Source organism: Bubalus bubalis, chromosome 12, assembly GCF_019923935.1.
Source record: "Bubalus bubalis isolate 160015118507 breed Murrah chromosome 12, NDDB_SH_1, whole genome shotgun sequence".
NCBI classification, from domain to species: domain Eukaryota; kingdom Metazoa; phylum Chordata; class Mammalia; order Artiodactyla; family Bovidae; genus Bubalus; species Bubalus bubalis.
The window spans coordinates 103,179,473-103,193,529 of NC_059168.1; the positions used below are offsets into that span (position 1 = coordinate 103,179,473).

At 60.8% G+C, this 14,057-nt stretch overlaps 1 protein-coding gene across 16 annotated transcripts in view; it reads right to left on the minus strand.

The window, feature by feature from the left end:
* Positions 1-6,822, minus strand: part of CCDC187 (coiled-coil domain containing 187) — a 54,065-nt gene extending 47,243 nt beyond the window's left edge. For 15 of the 16 annotated variants that reach the window (XM_044926625.2, XM_044926621.2, XM_044926622.2 and 12 more), the window contains exon 1: positions 6,466-6,596. The gene's annotated coding sequence lies outside the window, so the exon portion shown is untranslated. Of the gene's footprint in view, positions 1-6,465 lie in introns of all 16 variants that reach the window. The other variant, XM_044926623.2, reaches the window with a different exon arrangement.
* Positions 6,823-14,057: the final 7,235 nt, after the last annotated feature.

A 14,057-nucleotide genomic window follows, 5' to 3' on the forward strand; every position in this document is an offset into this window, starting at 1 on the left:
AGGGGGCTGCCAGGCCCTGGACTGGCAAAAGCCTGGGACGGGGGGGCTTCCCAATGCACTGACCCTCAGTGGAGGGTGAGAATTCCGGGTGACCTCATAACAGCATAATAACCCCGTGTCACGCAGCAACAGAGAGACGGGCCCGCAGCTCTTGCTGGGCCCCCAGGCAGCACGCCCACCCCAGTCCTCCTAGGGCACCGGGGCCAGCGGCTGCCTTACGTGGTGAGCTGGCCCGGGCTGGGGTCAGGATCGGCCTGGGCCAGAGTGGGGATGACCTGAGGGGCTAGGGCCAGGGGTGGGCAGGGGCAGGCATGGGCTCAGCCGCACACTGGTGTCGGGCTCAAGGGTCAGCTCTGGGTTGGGGTCAGCCTGAGGGTCTGGGCATAGGAGAGGAGCCAGCCCAGGGCAAGTCACCAGCAGCTGGACGAGGGGCTGAGAGCTCCGGCCCTGATACTTCGGCTTCTGGGAACTGGTCCGGGGAAGTGTGCCTGGCATCCCACTCCCTGGCACAGGCTCAGCACACCCCTTTGACCACAGAAATGGTCGCTGTGGAGGCCTGAGCGTCCCCACCTGGCCACCTCCAGCGGGCTTCCCATCACCTGCTCGATGAGCCCGGCGGGGCAGCGTGGTGGGGAGGACGTGGGCTCTGCGGTCTGCTGGCCCTGGGCTCAGCATGGTCCCCCAGGAAGAGAGCTGGTTCAAATCCAGCTCCGCCCTAGCCAGGGTAACCTTGGGCGACCAGGGACCCCACCCCCGCCCCTGGGTATTGTGAGCTCTGGTGACTTCACCCCTGCAGCAGGGCCCTGCAGAGAGGCCAGCACTCACCAGCGGTCAGTCTGGGAATGGCTCAGGGGCTATGATGTTTATCAACGTTAGCAATAGCCCTGAAGGCACTCCTTCCAGAATGGCCCCTAAGAAAGTGGGGGGGGGGGTCTGCATCAAAAGACCCCAGACCCCGTAATTCCAGGCAGGCATGGAGAATGGAGAGCTGTCCTAGAGGTTCCCTCTAAGGGACCCCCCCTGGGGAGCCAGGGATACCTGGAGGCGCTGCCGTCTGGGCAGGACGCAGGGCGGGGCTCTGGTCACCGGGACACAGCCCCAGCTTGCGCTGCCAGTCGGAGTGGGAGCGGCCCGGGATGGACCCTGCCTGGTGCCCCACTCCGCCCCGACTCAACCTCCCCTGCCGTTGGCACTGGGTTGGGGCAGGTACAGAGCCGCCCGGACCCCAGATCCAGCCTCCAGCCCTGGGGCCCTCAAGCACACTGGTGACCCAGAAAGACGGCGCCCCTCTGCGGTCAGGTTCCCCAGTCGGCAGCCCCGTGGGGTCAGCTCTGCCCCGTGCCCCTGGCCTGGAGTCCCGCCCTGCCCAGGCTGGCCCGCTCCACTGGGGACGTCGTCTGGTGAAGCTGAAATACATTCAGGGTGTTTGGGAGTGGCTGGGGCCCTGGGACACTGACCCCGGTCTGCACAGGGCAGCAGGCCCTTCCAGGACGGCTGCAGGCTGCGGCGTGTCGTGGCACGGTGCCTGACACGCAGGAGGGGCGGCAGGTCTTAGGACGTGGCTGCAAGTTTGGGTGGCGGGAGGACATCATCAGGAATGACCACGGTGTCCCCCACACAGCCCTTAGAGCCTGGACAGCTGAGAGGACCCCCAGACAGCTCCACCTCCTTCATTCCCCCTGGCAAATCCCCCTGCGACCTTGGCGAGAATGAAAGCCCTTCCCGGCCCCCCTTCGCTCTGGCCGCAGGATCACACACCCGAGCAGAGGCCTGACCCCAGGCCTCTGAACGACTTCCCTCCGCTAGGCCCTCAGGCTTCCCCATCAATTGGGGTCCCTGGGGTGGGGGGTATCCTCCCAGCATCTTCTGGACTCCCAGCCCCCTCCGGAGGGCAGAGAGAAAGGGTCACTCTGAGGGCAAGTGGCAGGAGCCCCAACACGAGAAGTTTTTCCTAACAGATGAGCCTGGTGACCCTTTGTTCCCAGCAGGGACTAAGCTGCCCCCAGCAGTCAGCGGAGACCAACTTCTCCAGGAAGAAGCTGGGCCACAAACACGGTGGGGCAGTCACTTCAAACCCTCTGTGTGCATGCTGCATGCGTGTGCGTGCTCAGTCGCGTCCGACTGTGCGACCCCACCGACTGTAGCCCACCAGACTCCTCCGTCCCTCAGATTCTCCAGGCAGGAACACTGGAGTGGGTTGCCATTTCCTTCCCCGGGGGAATCTTCTCCACCCAGGGATCGAACCTCCTGCATCTCCTGCTTCGTAGGCAGAGTCTTTACCTGTCCAGCCACTGGGGCTACTGGCGATAAAAGCACAATCCTGGACATGAATGTGGGGCGAACTTGGAATCAAACCCAATGGCCTCTGTCGCCCTGTGAGCTCTGACAAGCCCTAAGCGGGTTCCCTCTCCTCCTGCCCACCCAGCTGTGGAGCCCTTCCAGATGCAGCCACTCACCCAGGAGTCAGGCTGCTCCCTGCCCAGGGCCCCCCGTTCCTGCCACCCCTGCACGCCACACTGTTAGTTCCCACGGGGGCGGCCACCTGGCTCTGAGCCGGGCTGCAGCTGGATGGCCATGAGTGGGAGTCGGGTCCCCCCGGGGTCACGTTCTGCGTGTTCTGCGCGGCTCTAAGAAGGCCGCTGGGCAGAGGTGATGGTGGGGGGCTGACAGCCGCCCTCCCCCCCGCAGGTGTGCCCGCAGCATCTCAGCTGAACCCCTCCAGCGGGTGTGGGGCCTGCAGCCCTCCCTCCTGACCCCTCCCCGGCTCCTGCCGGCCTGATGCACTCTCCGAGGAAGATCCCCTCCCCTCCCTGGGAGCGGGGCCCCGTTTGTCTGCTTCCCCTCCCCCAGGTCAGGGATGACTACGGGGTGGCAGTGGCCTGAATGCAGATGCAGATGGCTGCGGGAGCCCCCCGGAGAAGGCAATGGCAACCCACTCCAGTACTCTTGCCTGGAAAATCCCATGGACGGAGGAGCCTGGTGGGCTGCAGTCCATGGGGTCGCTAAGAGTCGGACACGACCGAGCGCCTTCACTTTCACTTTTCACTTTCATGTAGTGGAGAAGGAAATGGCAACCCACTCCAGTGTTCTTGCCTGGAGAATCCCAGGGACGGGGGAGCCTGGTGGGCTGCCGTCTATGAGGTCACACAGAGTCGGACACGACTGAAGCGACTTAGCAGCAGCCAGAGACCCCAGCCCAGCTGGGCCCCATGTGGAGGAGTGGGGGTCTCATCTCAGCTGTCCCACTGAGGGTCCCTTGGGAGGAGCCCCGCTCTGGTGGCTCAGACAGGCTCAGCCACAGTCTCGTGTCCTGGCCCCGGCAGGACCGGAAGCCGGGCAGGAGTCTCTACGGCCGGCCACTCCCCCGGAGCTGGGAGAGACAGCATCCATGGGTCCCCAGGGCCAGGCTGAGTCTGATCAGAGCAGCGTAGGCTCACGAAGGACGGGGTTCTCCCCTGGGAGGGGCTGGTGCAAAGAGCAAGCCCATCGTCCCCGGGTCCCCCTGCCCGGCTCCTGGTGGGTGCGTGGTGGGGTCCCGCCTCCAGGCTTGCCAGGTACCCCCTGGTGACCTCGGGTAGGGTGTTCAGTTTCCTCATCAGGAAAGTGGGCACAACAGCAACTTCATTCGGTGGGGCTCTCATGAGTGTCAGAAGACACCTGGTACTCAGTGCCCGCCCCAGGCCGGGCACCCGCTGAGAAACGAGAGCGGACGCCTCTGTGCACACTCGGGCCAGCCCAGGCCTCCTGCTGTGCCTGACCCCCCCCCCCCACCCCCCTGCCCACAGCCAGGCCGGAAAGCGGTGCCCCGCCCGAGCAGCTGGTTCTGTCCCTTGCTGCCACCAGGGGCCGTCCCTGGCCGGGGTCACAGCCCCCGCAGCCCGCTGTAGCGTGAGAAGTGGCCCCGCCGGCTGGCAGAGGGCAGGAAGCCGCTGTCTCCTGGAAGCCAGCCTGGCTCTGCTGTAAACAGCCGCGCTGTTTACTGTCCCCAGGACCGCTGGCCCGAGCAAGCCCGAGCAGGCTGCGGCCCGCGGCCCACCACGCCCACAGGCCCCAGGGCCCCAGGCAGAGACCACAGAGGAGGCACCGCGGCAACAGTGGACATGGCCCTGCATGTCGCCACGGCAGTGCCGGCTGCCTGCCGGCCCAGCCCTGTGGACGAGGGGCCCGAGAGTCTCCACAGGAGCAGGCTGGGGGGCTGAGGGCCAAGGGGCCAAGAGGCTGCAGGAGGCCGGCCCGAGGCTGAGCCAGGCCCTGGGCCCTTCGGGAAGTGACCTGCAGACAGCCTGCCCTGAGGCTCAGAGACACACGTGTCCCCTCGGACAACCGCCACACACACGGACATACAGCACACACAGACACACAACACACACACCACACACAGACACACACACCACACAGACACACAACACACACACGTCACACACAGACAACACACACAGATACACATACACCACAGACACACAACACACACACCTCACATACAGACACACACCACACACAGACATACAATACACACACCTCACATACAGACCCACAACACACACACAGACACATAACACACACACCTCACACACAGACACACACACACCACACAGACACACAACACACACACCTCACACACAGACAACACACACAAACATACACCACAGACACACAACACACACACCTCACATACAGACACACAACACACACACCTCACACAGACAACACACACAGATACACATACACTACAGACACACAACACACACACCTCACATACAGACACACACCACACACAGACACACAATACACACACCTCACATACAGACAACACACACAGACACACAGCCACACACCACACACATCTCACACAGACACACACCACACACGGACACACAATACACACACCTCACACACAGACATACACACCACATAGACGCACAACACACACACCTCATATACAGACAGCACACATAGACACACAGACACAAAACACACACCTCAAACACAGACACACACCACAGACACACAGCACACACATCTCACATACAGACAACACACACAGACACACACACACCACAGACACACAATACACACACGCCACATACAGACACACAACACACACACCTCACACAAACACACACCTCACACATGGGCACACAATACACACACCTCACACACAGACACACATACCACAGAGACACAACACACACCTCACATACAGACAACACACACAGACACACACCACACACCACACACATGGACACACAATACACACATTTCACACACAGACACATACACACAGACCTACAACACACACACCTCACATACACACACCACACACAGACACACAATACACACACCTCACAAGACACACAGCACACACCACACACAGACATACACCACACACCACATACATGGACACACAACACATACACCTCACACACAGACACACAATACACACACCTCACATACACCCAGAACACACCACACACACCACACACCTCACACACAGACACACAGCACACAACACACACCTGGACACACAATATACACATCTCACATACATACACCTCATACACACATACACCAGCAGTCACCACACACACCACACACCTCACACACAGAAACAATGCACAGCACACACACAGACACAATATACACACCTCACATAGACACACAATGCATACACCTCACACACAGCACACACCACACACACAGACACACAGTACACACAGGCATACACACAGACACACAATACACACACCTCACATACGGACACACAGCACACACCATACACACCATACACCTCACACACAGAAACACAATACACACACTTCACACAGACACACAGCACACACCACACACATGGACACACAACACACCCCGCACACACAATACACACATCTCACACAGAAATACAATACACAGCACACATAGACACACAATATACACACCTCACATACAGACACATAATACATATACCTCACACACAGATACACAGACACACAATATACACACCTCACACACAGACACAGCACACACCACCCGTGGACACACCACACACACACCAAACACAGACACACAAGGGACACAGACTCACACAAGCAACATAACACACACACAGACAACACACTATACATACATAGACACGCCACACAACCACACACAGACACACATTACACCCTACACACACGACGCACACAGGCCTGGTGAGCCCCCAGGTGAGCTGGCACCATCACCTGGCCCAGGCCACACAGCCCGGAGGCCTGCCCTGGGCGCCACCTCCCTCCCAGACTAGGAGCACCAGAGATGCCAGACAGGAGGCTGTGCACGCGACACGCCCAGCCTGGCTCGGCCCTCGGCAAGGGCCGCAGGCACGCAGACCCCTCCTGGGGGCAGGGCGGGGGAGGGAGGCTGGTCTGCACTGGGCCCAGCCCAGGGAGAAGGGCCTGGGGAGGCCAGGGGGGGCCCCCAAGGACTCACCCGCTGGAAGCTGGGAGGGCACTGGGCAGCGGCCGTGGCCCAGAGGCGGGCAGCAAGCGGAGCGCGGGGACCAGGACACCCAGGCCTCCGGGCCCGCGGGAGGCCAGGCGCCAGGCTGGGAGGGAAGCCACCCTGATGTTGCCAGAGAAACCCTGGCGTCCGTCTGATACTGGGACTCCTCCTCCAGGCGCGGAGCCTGGGGACCTGTGCCAGGCGCCAGGGGCCTCACCTGGGCCAGCACCCCGCCTGGGCAGAGGCAGGCAGGCCTTCAGGACAGCCTCCCCACAGCCCGGAACTGCCCGAGCCCCGCCTCTGTGGCCACGGGCCCATCCAGCCCGCTGTCTCCCTCCTCCCCAGAACCCCCACCCCCAACGCGGGGCTCTGGGAGCAGGGGCCCTGGAGGTGGACGGGTGCCATCCCTTCCAACACAGGACAGCAGGTTTGGGTCCCCGGGCAGCTCACGCCTCCAGAGCAGCCCTCCAGGCCTGGAGACCAGGTGGGAGGGGGCAGGGGGGTGGGGGGAGGGGAGGTCCCAACACACCACACTCACCGCCCACAAAGCCCCTCACGGTCTTGGGGTCACCATGGCAGCCCCGCCGGAATGGCCGGAGGTGGTGGGGGGTGTTGGGCACCTGTACGAGATGGATCCACGTGCGGATGGGTCTTGGGGTCTGGGTGGCTGGGCTGGGATCTGACGCTTTCCTGTGGCCCTTATGCTGGTTTTCCAACTAGGGGCGCTGGTGAGTGGAGGGGGAGGTGTGTCCAGCCCCCCATCCCACCCTGTCCAGCTCCAATCGAAGGCCTGTGGGGGCAGGATGGTGGCCAAGGGTCCTGGGGGCTGCCCAGTAAATGTCCAAGTCTCCCCTGCCAACAACTTGGCTGGCTTTGGGGCAGTGCCAGCAGGTGGCGCCCTCTCCCCATCATAGTGGGGGTGCGGGGTGGGGGGCAGTGTCCCACAGGGCTTTGATGTTCCTGCCACACCCCACCCCCACAGTTATGTTTCTCCCCATCCAGAAAACTCTAGAAAATAGTTTTTTGCCAAGAAAGCCTCTTGGTGTTCAGGAAATTTGGATTTAGGGGACAGGAACTTGCAGCAGCCTGGCCTCTTACATAATCAGGGGCATGTGTGCCCCCTTGCCGCCTCTGGGGGTGGTATACGGGAGCTGCAGCCGCTCAGCCCCTGGGGAGAGCTGGACACTTACGAAGACCAGCTCGGACTGGAGCTGGACCCTCCAGGAAAGACCGCCCTGGAGGCGGCCGTGTCCCTGAGCTTCAGGGTCCAAAGGGGCCGACCCTGTGGTCGGCGGATGTGGAGTGAGAGCCCTGCAGCCGTGCCTGGGCCTCCTCGGGCCCCAGGAGCCCAGCCCCAGAAGACGGATGGGCTCAGGGGTGTCCACACAGGTGGGCTCTGTCCATCAGTGTCAAAGAGACAGGGAGAAGCCACCTGGCCCAAAGGCTGGGCAAGGCGGCTGGAGCCTGTGAGGAGCCAAAGTTCTTCCTTCGGAGTTTCTGGAACATTCCCCCCGATCCCAAGTTAAGCAAACAAGACCCTGACACTACCCGGGGCGGGGGGTGGCGGGGGGCAGACAGCAGCACATCCGCTGTCTGGACTCTGCCCCCGGGCGTCTGGCACCGCCTGGGGCTGCCCAGTCCAGTCGCTGCCCTGAGCGGCCGCACCAGCCTGTGCAGAGCACCTCCCTCTGGGGTTCTGAGATGCAGACCTCAGATCACCACCGCTGAAAACAAATCACTTTTTTCCCCTTATTGAAAGGAAACGCTCCAGCTCCTACGCTGAGACAAGTCTCCCAGCCACCAGGCCACCTTCTCAGTGCATGGACTCCAGGCCTGAAAACCGGCTCAGGGCCAAAACCCCTGCCAGTGCCCGTGGCTTTTTTTTTTTAATCAGGGCAGCCACCCTGGGTGCCCCAGTCATCTGTCTTCATCGGCTGTGACCTGTGAGTGGCCTTCCCCAGAGGCACCCGCAGTGAGTGCGGTGGGCAGGGGGATGGCAGCCACCATCAGGATGTCGGGACACAGGGCCGGGTAGACACTGATGCCCTCAGACCCCCGTCAGGCCGTTACCAGGGTGCTGCCCGAGGCCCAGCTGACAGCGGGTTTGTGGGGTCACAGATTCCCGTGATTGGCCCCCTCCCTAGTCTGTGGATGTAGAGCTGGACACCCTCACATTGGATCCATGTTCTGTGAGCTAGGAGCTATTGTTGTGATCGCGGTGGGAAGGTCAAGGGTATGAAAAGTCTCCCTTCTGCGGTCCAGAGAGTGAAACAAAACGAGCATCGCCTCCCGGTGCCCTCCTGGAGGGTTTGAAGGATGCAGGCCGGTCCCCGAACCTCCATTTCATTCGCTAGTCCAGTCCCTGCTGAAATGCAGTGGACCCAGGACGCCGACCACAGTCTCCGGGGCAGGATGACGCGGCCCTAGGGACACAGGGCCCCACGGTGCAGGGCAGTCTCCGTCCCCATCAGAGGCGGATGGCGTTGCCTACGTGGGAGGCACACAGTGCCTACTGCAGACCTGCCCAGGGCTGTCTGACTCCGCTGCCCTGAGCCACACGCGTCACATCCACCCGTCCTCTCGGGGGCGCGATGCTGCTGGGCTGGCCGATCAGACCCAGGGTGACATGCACACCCTAGAGGTGGGCCTCGGGCAGAAGCGGATACGACAGCCAGGACTTGGGAAGACAAGACTGCTGCACCATGAACGTCCCAGATGTCCAGGGAAGGTGGTGTCCTGGGCGTGCCCTCCAAACCCAGGCCCAGTGGTTACATCTCACACCTCCTGCCACCAGCCTCTCAGCTTCTGGAGAAAGCAGGGCGCGCCTCCAGGGATGCACTCTGGCCCTTTCCCAGGTGGCGCGGAAGGCCGCTGGCCTGGAGGGTGGTCCGGAACGGGAAAGGGGCCCCAGCTGGTGGGCTGGTGTTGCCCGAGTCCACGAAGGGCAAGGCTTGCGGGGTGGGGACGCAGCCAGGAGGAGAGCCATGGCCCAGCCCGGGGCTCCGCACCCTGGCATCCCATCGGAGGAGGGGCTCCACCCGCCTGGCCCTGAAGGTCTGCGTCCTCCCCGGGGCCCTGGGTGCTGTGTCTGGATAAGGAAGGAATCGAGGTTAAATAAGGTCATGGGGAAGCAGCGGCTGGTCCTACAGCATCCAGCGTCCTTACAAGAGGAGACCCCGGGGCTCCCACTCTCTCCTTGCCCCCATGCGCACACCCAGAGGAAAGGTCGCATGAGGACACAGCGAGGATCCTCACCGTGAGCCAAGACTGCCTGGGCCTCGATCTTAGACTCAGTGATGTTTCGTTACACAGCTCAAGCTGACTAAGAGACAGGCTTACTGGGCCCTGACACAGACACCGGGCCAGGCTCCAAGCCCTCAGGCGCTGGGCCCAGTGAGCCCACCCAGGCAGGCCCCAGAGGGCTTTTTTTCTTTTAACATTTATTTTGTTCGGCTGCGCTTAGTCTTCATTGCTGCACAGGCTTTCTCTAGTAGCAGCGAGCAGGGGCTACTCTTGGCCCAATCCTTTGGCCACCTGATGCAAGAGCCCACTCACTGGAAAAGACCCTGATGCTGGGAAAGTTTGAGGGCGGGAGAAGGGGACGACAGAGGATGAGATAGTGGGATGGCATCACCGACTCGATGGACTCCATGAGTTTGAGCAAGCTCCGGGAGATGGTGAAGGACTGCATGCTGCAGTCCATGGGGTCGCTCGGAGTCGAACATGACTGAGCAACTGAACAGCAACAACGGGCTCCTCAGTGCAGTGGGTTCTCTTGTTGCCGAGTGCAGGCTCGAGGCCCGTGGGCTTCAGTAGCTGCAGTGCCCAGGCTCTGGGGCACAGGCCCAGTGGTGGTGGTACATGGGCTTAGTTGATCTGCCGCATGTGGGATCCTCCCAGGCCAGGGATCCAACCCATGTCCCCTGCATTGCAAAGGGGACTCCCAACCACTGGACCACCAGGTAAGCCCACAAGGGGGCTTTCTGACGGTTCACAGCAGCTCCTTGCCCTAATTCTGAGCTCTGACCAGCCCTGCAGAGAGAGGGAGGGATGCTGGGCCCTGGGGAGAGAGGCCCCCGCCCCCGCCTCTCCTTCCTTCCTGCAGCTTGCCCACCTAGCTGCCCCGGGCCCGATGCGGTTCTCTGGGGAAAGGTCCATGCTCTCGTCCTGAGAGGTTTGCGGTCTGAAGGAAGGAGGGCCGTGCTGACCGCGGGGAGTGGGGTGGGTGGCAGGACCACGTGCTGTTCCTACCAGGGGCTCCTAGGGCCTCACGCAGCGGCCACCGGGTTTGCTCCACGGACGGCTGCCCCCGTACACATGAGTCGTCAGCCCTGGATTCCTTAGGGCCATAGATACGGAGGCTCCACCCCCAGGGCAACCTGAAAACAATGCACGGCCATAGGGCTTGGAGTCCCCGGGGTCCTTCCCTCTCCCACCCCGCCTCAGGGGTCCTGACCAGATGACTCGGATATCAGGAAAAGGACCTGCTGTCCTTGTCCCAGGGCCCCCGTGATGAATCAACACATGAGAAGGGTCCCTAGCGCCCCCCCTGCTTACTGCTTAACCCTGGGCTGAGGGCGCACAGGGTTAGGAGAGGAGCAGAAAGCCAGGAGAGGGCGCCCGGGGTATGCGGGGTTTCCATGGCAACCAAGAGCTGCCTGGGTTGGAACCCTGTGGGGGGTGGGGCACGGCAAGGGTGTGGTTCCACTCTCCTGCTTTCCGCCTGTTTCGTCACTGCTGGGACAGACAGACAGACGTTGCCCAAGGACTGCATTGAGGGGAGCAGCTCCTCCAGCCACTGCACGCCTGCCTCAGGCCTCACCCGCCTCCCGGGTGGCCGGGGACGGGCGGGGGGTGATCAGCACCTCCTGAGAATACCTGTGAAGAGCTCCTGGAGCCCTGAGTGCCCTGAGCAGCTGGCCACCGCCCCGCTCTGCCCAGAGTTCTGCGCCCCCAGGGCCGGGTGTGTGCGAGCACAGAGCCCTGCCTGCTGCCCACCCCGCCCTCCCCTCCTCTCGGGAAACCACCACACGTCCCCTGAGCGCCCTGGTTCTCCCTTGATGTGGCTCTGGCCCAGATCTGGGGTGGCACGCTCCCCCTCCAGCTGGCCTGGCAGCCCAGACCTGCTCAAGAGTGATAGTGTCTGAGGGTGGGGAAGGGTAGGGGCTGGGCCTCTCCTCCTCCATACCTGGCGGTGGGCAGGGCCTTCAGGCAGGTGGATGAGGGGGCTCTCGAGGGGTTAGCGGGTATCGTGGGAACCAGGCGTCCTCCAGCCTCTGTGACCACACTCTTGGCGTGGCATGTGGCACATAGGTGATGAGCACCAGTGCTCAGGGGTGAAGGTCAAGGGAAATGAGAATGTGGGCAGGGGTACTGAAGGGTGAGGGCCCCTGCTGCAGGGCCCAGGGCCCAGCAGCTCTAGCTCCAGCTGCTTTTCCATGTTCCCGGCCAGCAGGCCAGCTCCTGACCCGCAGCCTGGTGGCCCCAGGGGCACCTGGCCTTGCTGCCAAATGGAGCATCTGTCCCAGTCGTTGTTCAGTCGCTCAGTCCTGTCCGACTCTGTGACCCCAGGACTGCAGCCCGCCAGGCCTCCCTGTCCATCACCAGCTCCCAGAGCTTGCTCAAACTCATGTCCATTGAGTCGAGGATGCCATCCAACCATCTCATTCTCTGTCGCCTACTTCTCCTCCTCCTCCTGCCTTCAATCTTCCCCAGCTTCAGGGTCTTTTCCAATGAGTCGGCTCTTCACATCAGGTGGCCAGAGTATTGGAGCTTCAACATCAGTCCTTTCAATGAATATTCAGGATTGATTTCCTTTAGGACGGACTGGTTTGATCTCCGTGCTGTCCAAGAGACTCTCAAGAGTCTTCTCCAACACCACAGTTCAAAAGCATTAATTCTTCAGTGCTCAGCCTTTTTTAATGTCTCACATCCATACACTACTAGAAAAACCATAGTTTTGACTATATGGACCTTTGTCAGCAAAGTGATGTCTCTGTTTTTTAATACACTGTCTAGGTTTGTCATAGCTTTCCTTCCAAGGAGAAAACATCTTTTAATTTCATGGCGGCAGTCACCGTCCACAGTGAGTTTAGAACCTAGGAAAATAAAGTCTGTCACTGTTTCCATTTTTTCCCCATCTATTTGCCATAAAGTGATGGGACCAGATACCATGATCTTAGTTTTTTGAGTGTTGAATTTTAAGCCAACATTTTCACTCTCCTCTTTCATTTTCATCAAGAGGCTCTTTAGTTCCTCTTCGCTTTTTCCATTAGAGCGGTATCATCTGCATATCTGATGTTACTGATATTTCTCCCAGCAATCTTGATTTCAGCTTGTGCTTCATCTAGCCCGGCATTTCGCATGATGTCCTCTGCATAGAAGTTAAATAAACAGGGTGACAATACACAGCCTTGTTGTGCCCCTTTCCCAATTTGGAACCAGTCCGTCATTCCACATCCGGCTTTAGCTGTTGCTCCCTGACCTGCATACAGGTTTCTCAGGAAGCAGCTAAGGTGGTTTGGTATTCCCATCTCTTGAAGACATTTTTTGTCTTTTTAAGGACTTGCTGTCCCAGAGGGGCCGGCAAACTCTCGGCCCATGGGCCCCATATACGAGACTCTTGTTGCCGTGCTCCAGGGCTGTGCCATGGGCTTCCCAGCAAGACCTCATTCACCGGGCTCCCATCTGAGGGAGAAGAGAGAGGCCCCGAGGAGGGCTGGGGCCCAGCTCGTGAGCAGCCCTGCTGCGTCCCAAGCCCCACGCTCACCCTGCGCTGTAGCGGGGCGGGGTCCCAGCACAGAGAGGCCTCTTCTCCATCAGTGACCACCTGAGCGTCAGCCCCGCGCCAGGAGCTGCAGCGATCGCGGCGGGTCCCTGCCCACCTGGAGCGCACAGGCGCCCTGCCCGGCCTGTGTCCACGGGTAAGGACCTGGTTACACGGCAGTGACACAGCCGCAAGGTGAATGTCACTCAGCCTCCACCTCTGACTGTATCTGTGATATCCCCATGATGCTCACAACATAATGTTAACTGAGAGCAGAAAACTACAAAACTACATGTGTAACATGACCCACGTTGTGGGCAAGCCTTGTAAGTGGAATTCTGAGATGTGAGTGCAGTGGGGTAAAGGGTGGTCCCCAAAGAGACACCCACCTACAGTGGTAAGCGTGACCTCGTTTGGGAGAAAGGGTCCTTGCAGGTGAAATTAAGATGCTAAATCCCATGCAAGTCCTTTCAGGAGGAAAGACAGAGAGCACAGACTCAGGGGGAAGTGGGGTGACACGTGAAGATGGAGGCAGCGAGGGGAGGGACTCGGCCACAAGCCAAGGGACACCTGGAGCTCCAGGAGCTGGAAGCGGCAGGGAGGAGCCCTGCTGGACCCTCCACACAGGGAGGGACCCCACCAGCACCCAAATTCTTCCGGCTTCCAGAGCTGAGAGAACAATTTCTGCCACTTGACCACCCAGCTGTGGTCATTCGTCACCACAGCCCTAGGAGACTACACAGAGGCCACGGCCCATAAGGTGGTGTTTACCCAGCGCTGCCTGGGCCTCCGTCACTGTGCCAGTGTGGGAGGT